Below are 22,273 nucleotides of genomic sequence, written 5' to 3'. Positions count from 1 at the left end.
TTGCAATGTAAGTGGTTGCTCCCCCAAAACTGGTGGTAAGGCTCTATTTTTTTTTCGAGACAGAGTTTCTCTTTGTAGCTTTGGCACCTTTCCTGGAATTCACTCTCTAGCCCAGACTGGCCTTGAACTCACAGACATCTGCCTGCCTCTGCCTCCTGAGTGCTGGGATTAAAGGCATGCACCAATACTGCCTGGCTAGGCTCTATTTTTGAAGTCAAATCTTAAATATCTAATTGAACATGGAGAAGTGCAGCTGGTGCCTAGCTACAGCTTTTACCTCTCTTGACTAGTAGCCATGGTACTGGAAGGTACTCTGCATAGTATCAGAAGAGAAAGCTAAACACAAAACCAAATACAAATCCTTTGATCTACAAGGGTGACCAGACTGCATGATACTGTGCTGCAGTACTGATACATATGTTCTTTGAGTAGCCAACCACTATCTGATTTAAAGAGTAGTCTGTAAAAACAAATAGAAAATCTGGTGCAGATACAACAAAAAGGAACCCTTACATATTGCTTACAGGAAGGTGAACTGGTAAAGTAATTGTAGAAATCAATATTGAAGTTTTGAAAAAAAATAAAAGGAAAACTTTAATATATTCAGTTGAACCCTTGGCAACCCTTCTAAGGGGATGTGCAAGTCACCCTGTGGTTCTCACACTTCATTCAGTGCAGGAATCCAAGGAACAGGTGAAGAGAATAGCCAACAAGGGCAGTTCTTCCTTCATGACTTTCTTCCTCTCACTTAACATGTTATCCCTTAAATATAGGAAACCCTCAAGAGACCCTAAAGAGTTATAGAGTTTTCCCCGAAGGTTCCAAAATAAAATCAATACAGACTTGTAGTTATTTCTTTGAGCCTTGTTTTCTTTCCTGGGAAAACTACAGAAGCTCTAATATCCCAATCCACAGGATCCATAAGACACAATGAAGGTGGTGTCTTTCACACAGAATGAATTCCTCAAATGAAAAATTATAATTCAATATTTCCTTCTCATGGAGCATATCATTATTTCAAGATTCCTCATTGTGACTTATTGCCCAAACAGTATGTGCCATGTCTTCAATGCTTACAGATAGATGGAAAGACAGTCAAGTGTTGCTAGAGTCCATGTAGGAGATACCTTGGTAGTCACAGACATGGGACCTCTGTTTCATTTAAGGTTTTCACAATTAAATGTGAGTTGATGCCTAAGGATGGTAAATATAGAACAACAAAATATTAAGATACTCAAGAAAGTATAAAACATAGGTTTTCTTTTATCTTTCTTGGGTTTTTTTTTTTTTTTTTTTTTTTTTTGGTTTTCCGAGACAGGGTTTCTCTGTGTAGTTTTGTGACTTTCCTGGAACTCACTTGGTAGTTCAGGCTGGCCTCGAACTCACAGACATCCGCCTGGCTCTGCCTCCCGAGTGCTGGGATTAAAGTTGTGCGCCACCACCGCCTGGCGGGTTTTCTTTTTTATTATTTATTTTTATTAATTAATTTCCTGCAATCAAAATTTTCCCTCCCTCTCTCCTTTCTTCCCAATCCCTCTCCCCAACCACCCTATCTCCCTAGAATCCATTTATTCACCTTTCTGTTCAGAAAAGGACAGGTCTCCCATGTATATCAAGTTTCAATAAGGCTAGCCATCTACTCTCCTATCAAGGCTGGACAAGGCAACCCAGTAGGAGGAAAGGGTCCCAAAAGCAGGTAACAGAGTCAGAGACAGGCCCTTCTTCCACTGCTCCATGGGAGGACTATGCTACACCACTGTGACACATGTGCAGAGGGCCCAGGTCATCCCATACAAGCTCTCTGGTTGGTGGTAGTTCAGTCTGTGTGAGCTTCAGTGAGCCATGTGAGTTCATTCTGTGGGTTTTCTTCTGTCCTTTTTTTTGGTTTTTCAAGACAGGGTTTCTCTGTGTAGCTTTGTGCCTTTCCTGGAACTCACTTGGTAGCCCAGGCTGGCCTCAAACTCACAGAGATCCACCTGGGTCTGCCTCCCAAGTGCTGGGATTAAAGGCATGCGCCACCATCGCCCAGCTGTGTCCTTTCCTACTCTGGCTCCTATTACCTTTCCTCTTCCTCTTTGAAAGGATTCTCCAAGGTCTGACTAATGTTTGTCTCCGCATCTATTTCCATCAGCTGCTGGGTGAAGCCTCTCTCATGAAAATTGGGCTAGGCAACAATGTATGAGTACAGGAGAGTTTCACTAGAAATCATTTCATTGACTGTTTTTTGACACTCAAGTTTATTTATATCCTAGGTCTCTGGGCTGCCCAGCCTCAGGATCCTGGCCCTCCAGACAGAGTCAGGGGTGGTTTCCCACCCTGGTATGGGTCTTAAGATGGACCAGCCATTGTTTGGCCATCCCCCAGATTCCTGGGCCACTTTTATCCCAGCATATCTTGTAGACAGGGAAAATTTTAGGTCAAAGATTATGTGGCAGATGGGCATGGTGGCACACACCTTTAATCCCAGCATTCAGGAGGCAGAGGCAGGCAGTTTTCTGTGAGTTTGAGGCCAGCCTGGTCTCCAAAGTGAGTTCCAGGACACCTAGGGTTGTTACACAGAGAAACCTCTTTACCAAAAAGCCAAAAAAATGTTATGTGGTTGTGTTGGGGTCTCAATCAGTCCACTGGAAGTCTTGCTTATTTACAAGAGATGGCCTATTTGGGCATAAACATGGGTTTTCAATGTGCTTTGTCATTTATCAAAGGCTAATTCTGGAGAGTAGTCATTTCTTTCATGTATCTTCATCAGAAAGGGGGATCAATTCTAGGTCCTTGTGCATCATACACTACTGAAGTACGTCCTCCAAAGACTTCCTTTATTTTAACATTTCTATTCAACATTAATTCATCTTTATATTAATTCTCCTTAAATTTTCAAAATAATATTTTATTATATTTATGAATTAGACACAGTTGTGGACAAGAGTAAATCACAATAGAAACAATGAACTGTTATGACATACACATAATAAACAATATTTTAACACAGTTACTTCTACCTAACTTATCCATTTCAACTCTGTATTTTTACTAATAACTGCACCCTCTATTGCTTCAACCCTAAAGCTGATGATATACAGGAAGAAATGCAAATTGGGCTTTCCTCTGTTCATGAAAAGCAGCTCAGTCCAGACCTTGCAGCTCTAGCAGAGTCCTGAGTTCCCTTCTCTCCCCATTCAGTGACCAGCACTGAACACAGACCTCTCACCATGAAGCTGTGGCTGAACTGCGTTTTCCTTGTAACTCTTTTAAGAGGTCATTTATGGGAACAAGAGATGCTGAATGTGTGGGGGCATGAGTAAGAGAGATGGTGGATGTGTATGACAGTTTCTTGACCAGAATTCTCTACTATTGCAGGTGTCCAGTGTGAGGTGCAGCTCATAGAGTCTGGAGGAGGTTTGATACAGCCTGGGGGTTCCCTGAAACTCTCTTGTGCAGCCTCTGGATTCACCGTTAGTGATTTCTACATGAACTGGGTCCGCTAGTCTCCAGGGAAGGGACTGGAGTGGGTTGGTTTTATTAGAAACAAAGGTAATGGTAACACAGCAGAGTACAGTGCGTCTGTGAAGGGCCGGTTCACCATCTCCAGAGATGATTCCAAAAACACCCTCTACCTGCAAATGAACAGTCTGAAAGCTGAGGACACTGCCACTTACTACTGTGCAAGAGACACAGTGAGGGGACTTCAGTGTGAGCCCAGACACAAACCTCCTTGCAGGAGCGCTCAGCACCAACAGGGGGCGCTCAGGGACAGAGAGAGAAACAGGGTGCTTGTTACTCCCTGTACAAATTTTCAGCAGGAATGTAGTTTGGAACTAACAATGCTGGATCTACCACAGAAGTCTCTGAATTAGAAAGTGGAAACTGTACAGAATGGCTGAACATGAGAGACTGTAATGTGGATGCAAATTTCTATTTGGCTAGAGGGAAAATCTGGAGACAAGAATGTGAATGAGTAAAAACACAGATGTTTTCTTTCCAATTATATATTGCATTTAGATGTATTTCTCTGCAACTTGTTGAACAATATTTTTAATATGTTTAACTCCTATGGTAGATGGCACTTATGGCTTTACTTTGAACAATACATTACAGTTTTATTCTAGACCAATAATTTGGGATTTGGAAAAATATTATCACAATAACTCACTTCTTATATATAAAAAGTATTTGTATGATATAAAGCTATTACTTTAAACAAAATGTAAGATGGATGATTTACTTATACAGTGTAGATAATTTTAAAAAGTTTCTTAACTTTTGATAAAAATCCATTTTGTGTTATACTCATTATATTAAAATACTTTTATAGTTCTAATTTATGATGGCCTTTCTTAGAGAAAACATTGAAAAATATAGAACTTTTTCACATTTTGACATAACACAATAACATTAATTTAAAATTGTTAGTAACATATAGATTTAAATTGTTGCATTTGCTAACTGTACTTACTTTACTAATTTAATACAATTAATGCTTCCTATCTAATTTCCTCCCTAAAGTGTTTATTATTTTTTTTTTTATACTTTCATCTTTATTTCTAAAAGGAAAATCTGAAAATAATGTATCTACCTGTTAGACTATGAATCACTGCCTCATAAACACAGAAAGTGGCAGCAAATTTTGAGCAGTGGTCTTTGTCAAAAAAAAAATCATAGCTCATCTTAAGTTGAACATGCTTTAAGAAGTTCATCGGTAGACAACAGCAAGTCTCATGCTGTGCCTCATATCCCAGTCCTGTAGAAATGTTGTTTTTCTGAAGTTAGTACTTTTCTCTCTGTTTTCTCATTTCTTTTCCTTTTTTTTTTTTTTTTTGCCTTTCTTATTTTTTTTTTATTTTAAGTAAATTTATTTTACAACATCATTTAGTTCAACATAATAGCCACAGATTCCCCTGTTCTCCTACTCTCGCCCCCCTCCCCCTCCCCCCATCCCACCCCCCATTCCCACCTCCTCCAGATCAAGGTCTCCCCTGAGGACCGGGATCGACCTGGTAGACTCAGTCCAGCCAGAACCAGTCCCCCCCTCCCAGACCGAGCCAAGTGTCCCTGCATATGTCCCAGGATTCAAACAGCCAACTCATGCAACAAGCCCAGGACCCGGCACCAACACACGGCTGCCTCCCAAACAGATCAAGCCAAATGACTGTCTCACCCGTTCAGGGGGCCTGATGCAGTTGGGGGCCCCTCAGCCTTTGGTTCATAGATCCTGTGCTTCCATTCGTTTGGCTATTTGTCCCTGTGCTTTATCCAACCCTGGCTTCAACAATTCTCGCTCATATAAACCCTCTTCTTTCTCACTAATTAGACTCCCAGTGCTCCACCAGGGGCCCAGCCATGGATGTCTGCATCCAGATTCCTCAGACCTTCCTCGGATGGGGTTTATGGCACAACTAACAGGGTGTCTGGCCATCCCATCACCGGGGTAGGTCAGTTCTTGCCGTCTCTCGTCCATTGCCAGCAGTCTTTTCTGGCGGTATCTTTGTGGATCTCCGTGGGCCTCCCTAGCTCTCTGCTTCCTCCCCTTCTCATGTGGTCTTCATTTACCATGGTCTCCTATTCGTTGTTCTCCCTCTCTTTTCTTGATCCAGCTAGAATCTCCCACTCTCTTTCCCTCGACCGTCGCTCTTCATTGTTCCCACCCATGACCAGGCTGTTCATGTAGATCTCATCCATTTCTCCATGTCTTTTTTGGGGTCCCGTTTTCCAGGTAGCCTCACTGGTGATGTGAGTAGCAGTTCAGTCATCCTTGTTCCACATCTAGTATCTTCCTATGAGTGGGTACATACCATATTTGTCTTTCTGAGTCTGGGTCACCTCACTCAGGATGATTTTTTCTAGATCCATCCATTTGTCTGCAAACCGTATGATGTCATTGTTTTTCTCTGCTGAGTAGTATTCCATTGTGTATATGTGCCACAATTTCTTTATCCATTCTTCAGTTGAAGGGCATCTAGGTTGTTTCCAGGTTTTGGATATTACAAACAATGCTGATATGAACATAGCTGAGCAAGTGCTCTTGTGGTATGATTGAGCATTTCTTGGGTATATGCCCAAAAGTGGTATAGCTGGATCTTGGGGAGATTGATTCCCAATTTTCTAAGAAAGCGCCATATTGATTTCCAAAGTGGTTGTACAAGCTTGCATTCCCACCAGCAGTGGAGGAGAGTTCCTCTAGCTCCACAACCTCTCCAGCATAAAGTGTCTTCAGTGTTTTTGATCTTAGCCATTCTGACAGGCGTAAGGTGGTATCTCAGAGTTGTTTTGATTTGCATTTCCCTGATGATTAGGGATGTTGAGCAGTTCCTTAAATGTCTTTCAGCCATTTGGGTTTCCTCTGTTGAGAATTCTCTGTTTAATTCTAAAGCCCATTTCTCAATTGGACTGTTGGTCGTTTTGATGTCTAATTTCTTGAGTTCCTTATATATTCTGGATATCAGTCCTCTGTCACCTGTGGGGTTGGTGAAGATCTTTTCCCATTCAGTAGGCTGTCGCTTTGCCTTGTTGACCGTATCCTTTGCTCTACAAAAGCTTCTCAGTTTCAGGAGGTCCCATTGATTGATTGTTTGTCTCAGTGTCTGCGCTACTGGTGTTATATTTAGGAAGTGATCTCCTATGCCAATGCGTTCAAGATTACTTCCTACTTTCTCTTCTAGCAGGTTTATTATAAAGTTTAATGGCCAGTGAGAGATATCTACAGGATCAGACACTGAAGTCCAAGGATAGTTGTAGATTTCCAAACAGCTTCTTTTTGCTTTAACAGATTAAGGCAAATGTCCAGTTTGAACTTTACAGAATTGATTAGTCCTTTTTACCTTTGTCTAGAAAGGCTCTAAATAGATTATAGCAAACCAATGTAGCCCTATTATTTTAAATGAACCCACTCAAAAGATTAGTCCCTTGAATTGCTAACAAGTAATTAAATCCTCATGACCTTGTTGTTAGTGTATAGAAAAATGAAATATTAAGATCATTTTCTGTAATTTTTGGCATGTAAACCATATATTTGCATAACCTGCGGCTGTGAGGCACTGAAAAGCCTAACTAAATTATTTGGAATATCATACACTTACTTCTTTATTATTGCTGTCTTACAGATTCTGTGTTTGAGTGGCCATTTGGAATTGATACTGTAAAAGTTCACATCGGATATTGTAATTTCTCTATCAAATATATTTGCACGCAGTTTCAAATCCAAAAATGAAAAGTCCATGGCACAGTTAGAACTAGATAATTACCTATACTTTCTTTCATAACTCATGTTCATTGCTTGCATTTAGTCCTTCCTCACACCAGGTATTTAGCCTTTTGTGTTCTATTTCTACAGGGTATAGCACATTTTTAAATACACACACACACACACACACACACACACACACACACACACACAAACATAATTGGCTAGATTCTCTATAGGACATGGAAACATGTTTTTAGTCCATTAAGAGATTGTGTGACCCTTCTTACACATGTACTCCATATCCATCATCTCTATCTATTTTCAGAAACTTTGTAATACATTTATTTTTTCTTTAGAAATGAATATATGGGTATATATATATATATATATATGTGTGTATGTATGTATTATTGATTGATCTTTTGATGAACAACTAGGCTGCTTCAAATTCTTTGCTGTAGTAAACAAAACAGTAATATACATGGGGGTGCAAATATCTGTAGGTGAGGTATGGAGTACTCCGAGTATACACCCATGAGAGAGATAGCCAGGTCATATGTTAGATCTAGTTTTAATATTCTGAGAAACTTCCAAAATGATTTCCACAATGATTCCACCCCCACCAACTGTGGATAAAGGCTGCTTTCTCTCAATGACATCTCCAATATTTGTTGTCAGATTTGTTGATGGCAGCCAACCGAACTGGCGTAAGGTGGTATCTGAAGGCAGTTTTAATTTGAATTACCAGGGTATTTGGGGATACTGAACACTTTTAAAATATTTATTGGCCATTTGTATTTATTTCTTTTTTCAGTGGTGTCTGTTCAGGACATCTTTCAATGTGTTGACTGGCGATGATATTTCCTTGACATTAAATTTTTGTCAATTTGTGCAAATTTTGTAAAATCTTAGCTTGCTCCCATTCTGTGTTCTGTATGTTTGCTCAGTTTATAGTTTCCTTTCCTTTATTCATAAAGCCTTGTTTCCCTGCTGTCCTCCATGCCTGCTTTCTCTTATACTTACTGCCTCCTCTTCTCCAGAGTTCTCTGAGCCCTGATGGGATGAATTTGATGTAGGCATCCTATTTATGATTGAGGGTTCCAAGGTCTCTCTCTCTCTCTCTCTCTCTCTCTCTCTCTCTCTCTCTCTCTCTCTCTCTCTCTCCCTCTCTCTTCCCCCCTCTCTCTCCACATTGTCTTGTCCTGGATCTCTGTATTTATGATCAGCTAATGAAGGAGGGAACTTCTCTGATGTTAATTGAACAAACTATTGATGTATAAGATTCACAAAGTACCATTAGGAGTCATTTTGTTGCTAAGTTCCTTTAGAAGAACAATAATATTTGGTTTGTCCTAGTCCCTGGCCTATTGTGTTGTTTATGGTTTTATTGCTGTGAAGAGATGGAATGACCATGGCTACTCTTTCATAAGAGAACATTTAGTCAGGACTGACTTACAGGTTCAGTTCTTTAGTTCATTATGATCATGGCAGGAAGCATAGAATGAAGCATTATGGTCTACAGGCAGACATGGCACTGGAGAAGAAACCAAGAGTTATATATCTGGGTTGGCAGACAGCAGGAAGAGAGAGTGGCACTGAGCCTGGCATGAGCTCCTGAAACCTGAAAACTTGCCCCCAGTGAAATACTTCCTCTAACGAGGCCATACCTCCAATAATGCCACTCTCTATGGTTCTGTGTGGAACATTTTCATTCTAACCACCACATTCCACTACCTGACACTCATAGGCTTTTAGCCATATGATAATACAAAATGCATTTAATCTATTTTCAAAAGTCTTTCTAGTTCAAAACAGTCTCGAATCCATTTAAAAGTCCAAATTTCTTGAGAGATTCATGGCAACCTCTTAAGTCTATCCCCCTGTCTTAGGCAGGCTTCTATTGCTATGAAGAGACACCATTACAATGACATTTCTTACAAAAAAAATAATTGTGGTGACTTGCTTAAAGTTCAGAGGTTCAGTCCATTATCACCATGGTAAGGAGTATGAGGGTATGCAGGTAGACATTTTGCTGCCTACATCTTCATCAAAAAGCAACAGAAACTGGACTGAGACACTTGGAGGTATCTTGAGCACACATGAGAGCTCAAGCCCACTTCCACAGTGACACACTTCCTCCATTAAGACCATGCCCATTCCTACAAGACACCACTTCCTAATAGTGCCACTCCCTAAGATACTATGGGGGACAAATACATTCAAACAGCCATACCCCTTATCAAAATCAAATTAAAAAGTAGATCACACACTTCCCATATACATTGGTATAGAATGCACATCACCATTCCAAAAGAGAGGAGAGGGAACATAGTGAGGAAATACTGGGCTGAAACAAGACTGAAAACCAACTAGGCAAACTCTAAACTCTGCATCTCCCAAACTCTGCATCTCCATGTCTGGTGTCAAACCTCTCTTCAGATCTCCAACTCCTTTCAGCTTTATTAAATGTAAAACATTTCTTTCTTTTGAGTTGGCTGCACTCCCTTTTAGCAGCTTTCCTCAGCAGGTATCCCCACAACTTTGGCATCTCCAGCATCTTGGGTCTGAAAGGTAATCCAAGCTTTGGCTTCACAGCTCCACACAATGATTTCCCTGGACCTCCATGCAGCAGCACATGATATATGCCTAGACTCAATGGCTTTTCTTAGTCACAGAGGGAGAAATAATAACCCCTTTCTTGTACACTGAACTCTAAATCTAGAACTACATGGCCAAAGCTGCCACATTCAGCTGCTTGCTGGGGCTGGAACATGACCCCCTCATTCAAATATTCAAATACATTTTCACCAGCTTTCTGTTTTGATGGTTTCCTTCACTGTGTAAGTTTGGCTGTCCTGGAATTCTCTCTGTAGAGTAGGCTGGACTTGAATTCAGAGATCTCTTTGCCTCTGCCTTATGAATGCTGGGATCAAGGGTGTGCACTACCACACCTGTGCCTAAGCTTTTCTTTAATTCTTTTTCACTTTTCTTGGGTTTCTATTGCTATGATAAAACACCGTGACTAAAAACAACTTTGAAAATTGAAATATGTACACCACACCATTGATACTTATTCAGGATTTCAATGGGCAACTGCTCTGAGTTCTGAAAAAGCTGATTCTGTAATCACTCATTTGCTAGAAGTTATGGCCATCATGGGTATACCTGCACAAATCAAAACTGACAATGCTCCATCATATGTCTCTGTTGAAATGAAACAGTTTTTTGCTTATTACAATATAAAGCATATTACAGGTATACCACATAATCCTACAGGTCAAGCAGTTATAGAAAGATCAAACAGAACTCTAAAGGATATGCTAAATAAACAGAAAGGAGTAACAAAAACCCCCAGAAATAGACTGCATAATGCTCTATTAACTTTGAATTTTCTGAATGCCAATGAGAAAGGAACAACAGCTGCAGAGAGACATTGGATAATAGAAAAAACTACAGAATTAAATCAGCCTATATACTTTAAGGATGTGCTGACCTCAGAATGGAAACCAGGGTATGTATTACGTTGGGGACGAGGTTTTGCTTTTGTTTCTACAGGAGAAGATAAGCTGTGGGTACCATCAAAATTGATAAAGGTTCGATTTGAACAAGAGAAATCTCTTAATTAGAGGAGGTGATAGTTCATCAACCAGCATGAACATCCCATTTAAACTAACTTGTACCAGTAACACATGCCTTTTCATTTAATCAGATAATAACTTGCCAAAAGGGAACATCCCCAAAATTAGTCTTGGGGAAAGGTTTTTGTTTTTGTCTTTTAGGAGAATGATGGTTAAGGAATCTGAAGAACACAAGACAAATGAGACAACTGAAGAAAAGGGACCAATCATCAATCCCAGGAAACAGAGTGAAACGGTGTATGGGTATATATTATCTAAAAAATTTTATGTCTTCTTAAATGTTTGTTTCTGCTTTTCTCTAAAGATTTAACACTATTGGTCTTCTAATAGTCCCAGTTCAATTAAAATTTAAAGCTGACTTTGGAGTTGGAGAATGGCTCTCTCCTTCTTTAAACTCAAGCATGTTATTAAAATGAAAATACAAACTCCCTGTATCATGCCAGAATAAAAGAGCCATTTTCTGCTATGGGACAGGACAAAAGCCAAATTAATTAAGGGACTATTCTATTACTAATCTCAACTCTTTGATTCTATTCTGATTCTTTAAACTTTTCTTAAAGTATAAATATTATATCAAAATTTACAAGATTTATATATATATATACATTTTAAACTTTGTTAAGATATGAATGGTCATATAGAGTACTAACTAATTCTAGAAAAAAAGGCTTCAATTAGCTGCATATATATGTCTTTGTGTTCGAGTCTCTTATCAGTTTTCTGCAGGAAATCACGGCCAGGCCTAACATCAACTGAAGTCTCCAGGAAGAAGATGGGGCCCCACCACAACAACAACAACAACAATTCCACGTGGACAATAATAATATCACTGAACTGACAAACATCATCTACAGATCAGCTTTGAACTACAAGGTGCTCAGAGCAATTTTGAGATGACTAGCTGAGATGATCCAGTCTCAAAGACTACTTGAATAAGGACTTGAGATAAACCCTGAACTTTGGCATTATACACAGACTGGATAATAATGAAGGATATAGTTACCTTTCCTAGAATTTGACAATTAACCTAAAATTTTTCTTTCAGAAGATAATTTCGCCCATACCCAGCATGAAGCAATTTTAAGAATACTACACCCACATTCCCAAAGAGGTGGTGTGGGGCGGGTAGTTTTTTTGGTTCTTTTTAACGGGTTTTGGGTCTGGGATAATTTTCATTATTTAGGGGGGTAGGTTACAAGTTGTTGTCAAGGGTTAGGAAAAAGGCTAAGCAAAGGAGATTAGATTTAAGGTTCTTGTTTAAAAAAAAAAGAAAGAAAGAAAAGAAAAGAAAAAGATAATTACTAGTTTTAAATACTTTACATTATTACCAACTATAAGGATATAAAGAAATGAAAGTTAGTAGTTAGACATTACAATAGAAATTGTAGTTATATTAGATATGTTTTAAAAATTGAGCAGATATGTTTTAGACAGGTCATCTTCAAACCCTTCAGAGATCTACAGAATATGGCATTTAAAATGTTTTAATAACTTAGAAATTTTTCTTTTTTGAGACATGTCGGCTCCTGGCAGTACCAATCTACTTCAGAGAAAATATGGGCATTGAAGAAACTGCATATGGAGTTAACTTTCATTGTGGCAAAAGTTAGCCACTGAACAACAAAGTATCCTCGAATCAACAGGAAAAAATGGACAGACAGAACACGAAACAAAGGACTACTGATTCCTGCCAAAACAAGTGTGGTTATGGCTTTATCAGAAGGCATCTTCTGAGGCCAGGACAATATGGCACCATCCCTGAAGTGGCCTTCACAATCTGGAAAAGGTACAGTACCCTTTTCTTAGAAGGCAGCTGAACAGGCAGTGGGCCGATGGCTTCTGTTGTGCAATGGAACAGCAACTGAAAGCTCACGCCTCTCAATAGTAGACTGGCATTTAATAGAGGGATGTGGAGAAGAAGGGGATGCTGAGATGAAGTCATATATACACAGCCAAGAAGAATGGACAGCTGAATTCAAAAACCATCAACAATTTCCAGAATTTAAAATCCTGAATCATGACATGCCACTAGTGGAATTCAGGTGTTTCTGGTACATGGACTGCTCTCACCCAATGTGAGGTTGAATTGTTGACCTTGTGTACAACCTACTTCACAAATGAGTCTGTCAGATACGCTAAGCCTATAGGCTGAAGATGATGCCCCAACACTGCAGAGAAACCCCAGGTGACTGTCTAGGCAGCTGGCTGTTTCTGTCAACTCACAAAATTTTTGGAAGTTGCTTTTGTGCACTTCCTGTTTTTATTTTTGTTAGCTAATATTATTCCCTTCTTGGGTCTCTGAGGGAGTTGAAGATTAGTTAGTTATAGTTGAAGATTAATTAGGATAGAAAGTGAATTAGATACATTTTGGACTTACTAAAATAGGATAGATAAGGGAATTATTTTCTCTGATTTGTCAAATACAAATGGACTAGACATCGTTTAGGTATTTGTTACTTGTATATATTGTATATAGTTATTGCACTTTTGTATATAGTTTTTCTTTTGTTAGTTATAACCTTTTGCCTTTTTTCTTTTTATTAAAATAGAAAAGGGGAAATATGGTGATATTTTATTTGTACTGAAATGTGATTTTAATTTTATGTTAATAAATAAAGTTGCCATGGGGTCAGAGCTACTAGAGCCATAGCAAGAGCGTGATGGTTAGAAGAGCTAGGTAGATTTCTGTGTGTTCAGGGATACAGCCCGTATTGAAGACATATGCCTTTAAGACCTGGAGGGCGGTACTTACAGGCAGTGATGAGGCAGTCATGTGGTTGGGTTTAGAACCAATGAGAAGGCAGAACAGAAAGACTATTTAAACACAGACAAACAGGAAGTAGCTCTCTCTCTAGGGGAAGTTAGGAGCACTGCAGGAGGTAAGATTTTATCTCTGAGCTCTGACCTCTCGGCTTTCTCTTTTACATTGGCTCTGTGTTTCTTATTTGATTGGTTACATCTACAAATTTGGACAAGAATATTTATGTCCCTTAATAACTCTGAGGTCATACTCCATCACTGAAAATGTCAGGTCAGAAACTCAACCAAGAATCAACACAAAAGCAATGTAGAAATACTGCTTATTTTCTTGCTCCCAAAGGCTTGTTGAGCCTTTTTCTTGTAAACCCCAGGACAGTCTACCCAGGGATAGTTCCAGCTACAATTGTCTGGACTTCCCCAGATCTATCATTAATCAATAAAATTCACCATGATCTGCCTAAAGACAGATTGTGTGAGGAATTTTCTTAACTGAGGGTTTTCCCCTCTCAGGTGACTCAATGGTAACAAACATTAGTCAACACAGGGGTTTCTTCCCAGTGTGTGAATTTTCTTCTCTCCTTGCTTCCCCCTTCCTTCCTTCCTTCCTTCCTTCCTTCCTTCCTTCCTTCCTTCCTTCCTTCCTTTCCTCATTCCTTCCTTTCTTCCCTTCTTGCTTCCTTCCTTTTTCCCTCCTTTTGGTGTTATTGTGTTCCCCAAAATATTGTGCACCCTAATAAACTTATCTGGGGTCAGAGAAAAGAACAACCACTAGATACAGAGGCTAGAAAATGGTGGCACTCACACCTTTAATCCTAGCATTCCAGAGGCAGAAATCCATCTGGCTCTGAGTTTAAAGCCACACTGGAAACAGCCAGGCATGGTGACTCATGCCTTTAATCTCAAGAAGTGAGGCTTTAATCCCAGGGAGTGATGGCAGAAAGCAGAAAGGTACATAAGGCTTGAAGACCAGAAACTAGAAGCTTTTGGCTGGTTAAGTTTTTAGGCTTTTGAGCAGCACAGTTCAGCTGAGATCCATTTGGATGAAAACTCAGCAGTTTCCAGTCTGAGGAATCAGGATCAGCTGAGGAACTGGCAAGGTGAGGTGGACGTGGCTTGTTCTGTCTCTCTGATCTTCTAGCATTCACCCTAATACCTGGCTCCCAGGTTTGATTTTATTAATAAGAACTTTTAAGATTCGTGATACACCTCCTTTCTTCCTTCCTTTCTTCCCTTCTTCCTTCCTTTCTTCCCTCTTTCCTTCCTTCCTATAGTCTACTAGGAAGCATTCAGAGCTTCTGGTATTTCATACGCATTTTATTTGATTATTTCTCCAGTATAGGTGACCCAAACATCTGAGAAGAAAGAGGATTATTTCATGTCATAATCCATCATCAAGGGAAATGAAGGCAGAAACAAAGGACAAGAATGTGAAGGCAAGGGATGAAATAGAAACCATAAAGAAACACTGCTTACTGGCTTACTCAGATAGCTTTCTTATAAAGCCCAGGCCTACTATCTAGGGATGAAACCATCCACAATGGACTGGATCCCCTTACACTTAATCATCACTTAAGAAAATGCCTCATGGTATAGCTACAGGCCAATCCAATGGAAGCTGTTCTTTAGCTGAGTTTATCTATTTGCAGGTGTCTCAAGTTGATGTCCAGTATTAGCCATTATTATAAATGTTTACCTCATTCAATCATATATGGAGAGACAAGTTAGAGTATTTCTCATGCATTTGGGTATCTTAAACAAAAGTGGTGGAAAGACAGGAATCTTTTAATCACTCACAAGTGTCAGAATGCTTATAGAGAACTTGTTCCTAATCCTGGGATATTCATTCCTGGTCTTGATAATACTTGCTGTGATGAGAGAGAGTCAGGGTGATGTAGACTCAGAGTTTGGGAAGTATATGGATTAGTATATCAGTATCCATTTTTTAATTTTTTTTTTAATTTTTGCTTTTCAAGACTGGGTTTCTTTGTGTAGCTTTGGAGCCTGTCCTGGAACTCATTCTGTAGCCGAGCCTGGCCTTGCACTCACAGAGATCCTCCTGCCTCTGACTCCTTGGTGCTGGCATTTAAGGAATGATACACCACTGCCCAGATAGGCTATCAGTATACATTGTTACGGATGGTAAATTGTGGATAAGAAGTATAAGTCTATGACACTGAAGAATTCTTCTTTACAGAGAATTAGATACAAATGTCCTAGAAACAAAATTCTATCTAAAGTCTGAGTTTATCAAGAGCTCTTTAGCTTCTGTTGTCTCTGAGTAAGAAACACAGCATGGATCCCTTAACAGGAATCTCAAAGATTACTATAGTCCTTCTGGTAAATAGGCTGAAATTCACAACTATGAGGCTCATATTGGAGGAATGTCTCAGGAGCATGCAGCTAAGCTCATAAGTGTTACATTGGTCCTGCTGGTCAATGATATTAGTTGTACAGCAGTCTCCAAAGTTCTTTTTTTTTTTTTTTTTGAGACAGGGTTTCTCTGTGTAGCTTTGCACCTTTCCTGGAACTCACTTTGTAGACCAGGCTAGCCTCGAACTCACAGAGATCTGCCTGCCTCTGACTCCCAAGTGCCGGGATTAAAGGCGTGTGCCACCACTGCCCGGCTTTCCAAAGTTCTTTGTTGATGCCTGATGGGTGCAGGATGGACTTAATGCACTTTCTCAAAATGACAGACACTTTTTATCCTAATAGGTGTCATATGGCTCATGTATCATTCAATGTGGCTCATGCTGGCCCCAACTTGGTATCCCAGCCTGTGTTGACTACTCAAGGGAGGCCTTATCCCTTATGAGGAGGTGATGGGGGTGGGATGGGGAGAGGTGAGGGGTGTGGGAGAGGGGGAGGGAGGAGGAACAGGGGTTTGTATGTAAAATGGAAAAATAAATAAAAAATAAAGCCTATACAAATATCTCCATGTTGATGTTGATGTGAACATGTTTCTACCATAATTGAATCAATGTTTTTGAATAGCCATTTAGTTAAATATAAATGCAAAGTGTCAATCCCATGATATGGTAGAGATTGTTGTTGAATTGTAATGTAAATGAGAAATAAGGTCTAAATTTCTGCTCTTACAAATAGAGGAATAGTTTCACATGTTATCATTATTTCCTGAGCATCTATTTAAAGTCTGCTTGATGCTAATACTCTGCCCCAGAGATTAAAAGCCTGATAGAGAATGTGATAGCTCTAATTATCAACTTGAGTCATAATGAGGAATACTCCACACTAGGTTAGCCTGAGGCAGAACTGTCTTTTTTAGTTAATTGCTAATTGTTCTTAGAAGACCCAATCCAATCTAAGCAGCACCATTTACTGAGTTTGGGAACCTGGACTGTATAATAATGTAGAGAGGTTCTAAGCACAGTTAAATATCTGAGTATCCTCCCCCCTCTCTGCCCTTGAATGAGGATGTGACTAGGTATTTCATGTTACTAGCCTGGGTTTTCCACATTCATGGTACAACCTGGAATCATAGGACAGATATATTCTTCACCCCTCAGTTTCTTTTTGTCACTAAAGTTTATCACAGTAACATGAATGAAACTAGAACACAGGAGTGTGTAGCTGCAATGAAATAAAATCAGGTCCTATAACACATGAGATACTTGCTTACATACAACTTTGGAATTGAGAAGGACACCTTTTGCTTCAACTTTTTAAGTAGCATCCAGGACCTAGATGTTATATTGCAGTCAGGTAGATCCAAATGACCAGAATCCAAGTCTGCAAATGAGTTATGGTGTTCACTGAAATTTGAACTCCAGCCATAGTGTCTAATTTTATCCATAAAGGCTCATGCAATACCTGGATAGATCTTGAGGGTTTTAGACTCTGGTATACTGTTCATTTCCTAGAACACAGGGTTAAATCACTCACAGAGTGGAATACATTTCTCCATTGAAAAACTAGGACAGAAAAATCTTTATTTTATTTATTTATTTGGTTTTTGAGACAGGGTTTCTCTGTGTAGGTTTGTGCCTTTCCTGGGACTCACTGTGTAGCCCAGGCTGGTCTCAAACTCACAGAGATTCACCTGTCTCTGCCTTCCGAGTGCTGGGATTAAAGTTGTGTGCCACCACCCACCCAGCTGAAAAATCTATCCTTAAAGAGGGGCGGGAAGTTACTTCAACTGTCTTATCCTTGAAAATTAATTTGCAAACACATTAGAATACCCATATTCTCAGGTAGGCTGGAGAATTTGGGGGACATTGTAACATGGCCCTAGATTCCAGGCTGAACATTCCTTTTAAGACCAAGGAGATCATAGACATAGTATCTTTGCTTAATTTGAGGACATTACATGGTAACTTGATACCTAAATTTAATTCAAGTGCATCACACACACACACACACACACACACACACACAAACACACACACATATGTGTGTGTGAGTGTATGTGTGTGAGTGTGCATGTATGGGTGTGTAATATATATAACATATATACAAAGATTTATAATTAATAAAATTTATTTATAGAATTAAGTTTTCATTACTCAAGATTAATTCCAAGGTTCTCATATGTTACACTGTTGTGCTATATCCTTTAACAAAATCAAAATCATTTTATTATTTTCTTTGAAACATGTAAGGCAAGCAGAGTGGTACTATAGACCCAAAACCAGAAAGAAGCCTTATGATAATTTATCACCATGACATGATATTTTAATGCTTTAGTTGCCACAAACACCTTCATTTTCTGTCTGCCATATGCACTAGCAACTTCTCCCTTTAAAGTTTACACTCTAGAACTTATTATTTAATAGAAAGTCACTCAAATAAAGTTTTCATCTGCTCCTAAAAGCCAAGCCAGCACTGATCCTGCAACTTTGGCAGTGGAACCCAGACCTGGATTCCTAGGTCTTCCCATTCCGTGATCAGCAATGAACATAGACCACTCATCATGGAATTGAGGCTCAGCTGAGTTTTCATTGTTGCTCTTTTAAAATGTGATTTATGAAGATTGTGAGCATGTGAGAGGACATGAGTGAAGAGGAGGAGGAGGCTATGTGTGACAATTTCCTAACTGGAATTCTTTGTGCTTACAGGTGTCCAGTGTGAAGTGTATCTTGTGAAATCTGAAGGTGGGCTTAGTGATGTCTGCAGGATCCCTAAGACTTTCTTGAACATCTTCTGGATCCATATCAAGCAGCTTTGACAGGCACTGGATCAATCCATCTCAAGTGAGGGTCCTGGGGTGAGCCTTGGGGAATACTAAAGACAATAGTGAGTACTAAAGAGTCTGTGATGGGTTGAGTCACTGTCTGCAGAGATGATGCCAAGAACACTGTGCTTCTGAAACTAAAAAATCTGGGAACTGAGGGCACTGCCACCTACTACTGTGTAAGACATACAGTGAAGAGACTTCAGTGTAATCTCAGAACAAACTTTCTACTGTGTGTTCAGAATCAACAGGGTGTGATCCATACTCAGAGAGCACAAGGTTTACCCAAAAGATGGTATAGTCACCATTGAGTGCCCTCTTTCTTGTGGAGGCCAGTTTTCCTTTTAGAAGATGCCCAGAGATACTCTTCAGATTTTCAGTCTGTAAGACTAGTGTTGTCATTGTACATTTAAAGAGTTCTGGGTTTTGTCATGATTTTAAATAAACTGTATTTACCACAGGACCAAAAAGCAGAAAATTTCCTATTCTGTTTAGAACAGAAATATGCCTTTCATGTCCCTGAGATCAGATATGAAAAAACATAGGGATCCTGGACAAACATTTTAGGCTCTGGTTGGCTCCTCACTGCCATTCTTGATTAGTACAGTGATTGTTATTGTGGATGGGGGAGAGCAGACAAGAGGAAAATGACTCATCTTCTGCCAGGCCTTAGACAATCCCTGGTTATACACAAACTTCCCATTGCCCAGAATTCAGTTGCTGTTCTTTGTGAACAGACTATTTGGGTAAATGAAAGTGAACATGGTTAATTTGAGAATAAGAATGACAGTCACATAGACTGGGCATTGAGGAACCATCTTGTCTGCCAGGTCTATCCTGGAGTCACCAATGAATGTCCTGTGGCTCTTTGTGGAGACTTGTCGATAAGATACACTTCTTTGTGAGCTCTAAGGAACAGTGGCCAACTCAGCTTGAGACTTGTCCTCCTTATTTCATGAACATTGTCCTCTGGGCACAAAGACCCTGTCACAGGTGGCTTTCTCTCCTGGAAGTGCCCATGTACAGGTCTCCACTCCTAGATACTGTTCTCACAGAGCCTCAACCACTTCTTGTGCAGGAAAAATAATTCATTTTTCCTCTGATACCCTCAGTATCAGTTGAGAATAAATATTTTCAATGATTAATGACTTGAAGAGAACCACATTACATCTCAAAACACTTATAAAAATGTGTGTTACATCTTGGGTGAATCTGGTGGAAAAACACCAATCTGATCAGCACATATGCATTCTTGAGTGCCTGCCTGGTTGATGTTGACAACATGTTTATTATATAAAACTTAGTATTTGAACTATTCTTCATCAATTCCTAATGGTATTTCCACACGGTCATAGGAAAGGTACTGCAGAAATGATCTCATGATCAACATGAGTGGCAAGTGAGGGCAGCTGATATAGCTCAGTAACACAGTGCTTACCTACTACATTTTAGGCCCTGGGTTCAAATCAAAATGCCCTAAAAGAACAAAAAGTGAGGGGTGAGAAGACAGTTCAGTTAGTAAAGTAGTTGTACAAGCAAGAGACTTTAATATTGGATCCCTAGTATCCATGTAGAAAACTGAGAATGGCAGTGAGTGTCTATAAATCCAACACTGGGAGACAGACAGATGGATCATTGCAACTTATTGGCAGGCCAATTAGGCTTCATTGGTGAACTTCATTTTTACTTAGAAACCCTATCTTAGATGGGAATGGGGGGTGGGCAGGGGGGCAGGAGGAGGGAGGACAGGGGAATCCGTGGATGATATGTAATAATAAATCAAATTATAAAAATAATAATAAAAATTAAAAAAGAGATGGTTATATAGTGGTAGATGAAAGACATCCAAAATCTACTTCTGGCCTCCATATGTATCTATATACACAAGCACACTCACCTGTGTACACACGTGTACGCATCCACAAAACTTAAAAACACCATACCTAGCTCCCCCCCTCAGAATGAAAGGGAACACTAAGTGTGCTTGTAGAAAGAGGTTCAATACTCAAAACAAATAGTTAGCATTTGCCTCATTGTGGTGTACCATAAAATGCCAAATTTTGGAATTTGAATAAGAATTTTCACACAGATAGTCATTGCTTTATAGCTTATTATACTCTACTCCAGAAACCATCAACTGTTGAATGACTGAACATGTGTGCTATTTCCATAAAATGTATTGTTGTGCTCTCAACATTTAGCACGCATGCAGTGATTTCTATGCCACAGTGTAGATGAATCAGAAGGAGCTTAAAATTGAAAAGAAATGTTATTTATTATTTCATAAATCTATTATTTCATTATTATTTCATAAATCACATTTTCATCTCCATGAGACTCAAGGCCAGATGAATCCATAAAGATGGGCTGGCAAATGAAGGGCACCTGGAAATATGAGATGTGAATAAGGGATGCAGTATTATTTATTATTTTGAGTCTGAAGTAATATTAGGAAGTAGAGAGAGCTGGAGTATCCCTAGCATTGTGAGTGCTGTAATTGTCAAGGTTTCTGTTCACTTAAATTGTTACTCATGTGTATGCCATACAAAAGTTGAGCATGATGAACAGATAGAATTAAATGACAAACAATGATTTGAATTGAAATTAATAAACTTTAAATGGTACAGTGAATATATCTGTACACTCCCAGGAAGAAAACATACATGTGGTTCAGAATGAGGCTCTGAGATGATGCCACAGTGAGATCATTAGAGAACAGAAGACACCAGAGACAAGAACATTCTGTCTCTTGTCCTGTGTGAAACACGTATAGACACATCTAAGACCAACACTGTAAGTTATGTCACTGATTGTGACACATCTGTGTCCTCACAGACCAAGATCAACTAACATCACAAAGAAAATTTAATCCTCTATCACAGAAGAGGTCTTGTCTCACACAAAGCCATGCCTGCCCTACAACATCAAAATGGAAAGGGCTCATCTAAATGTCCCTGGTAGACCAACTAATACACATGCCACAAGAAGTCATCTATACCTATGTGATCCATATGCCAACAGCAGAAGTAAACAAAGACATGATTTTACATCATAATTTGAAATTATCAGAAAATTATGTAATTCTGCAATCTCATCTTCCCCAAGTCTAAATCATGGAGTGGCCTTGAGACAGGACTTTATCTCTGACAGAGTGCATAGGAATCCATTATGATGCTCTATCAGGGTAGGGTCAGGAAACTGCAGGGAGCCAGTGATACTTCAGGGGGCGCCAAATCTCTATAGTTTCAATTGTATCCTTGAGCCAGGTGCACAGAAGGCCAGAAGCCACTTTCTGTCAGCCCTGGCTTCCTCTCCCTGCCCAGTGTGCAGAACAAACAGCAGATCTTTGAAGCTGGCAATTGTTGACTTCCTTTGACAAATAGCATTTGTGTTACCAGAACATACATGATGCAGCACAAAAGTCTGGTCTGTGTGCTCATTTCTTTCATTTCCTGTCTCACTCCACTGTTTTTGTTTTGCAGCCTGTTGTAATTGCCTGTCCTTAAT

The 22,273-nt window shown here is 39.5% G+C and overlaps 1 pseudogene; it reads left to right on the top strand.

Annotated features, from left to right (window-relative positions):
• Positions 1-3,147: 3,147 nt before the first annotated feature.
• Positions 3,148-3,854, top strand: LOC114685228 (annotated as a pseudogene).
• The last annotated feature ends 18,419 nt before the right edge of the window (positions 3,855-22,273 follow it).

This window comes from Peromyscus leucopus, chromosome 14 (genome assembly GCF_004664715.2).
Source record: "Peromyscus leucopus breed LL Stock chromosome 14, UCI_PerLeu_2.1, whole genome shotgun sequence".
Lineage (NCBI taxonomy): Eukaryota > Metazoa > Chordata > Mammalia > Rodentia > Cricetidae > Peromyscus > Peromyscus leucopus.
Note: the sequence above shows the minus strand (reverse complement) of the source record. Positions and strands in the feature narration are given on the sequence as shown.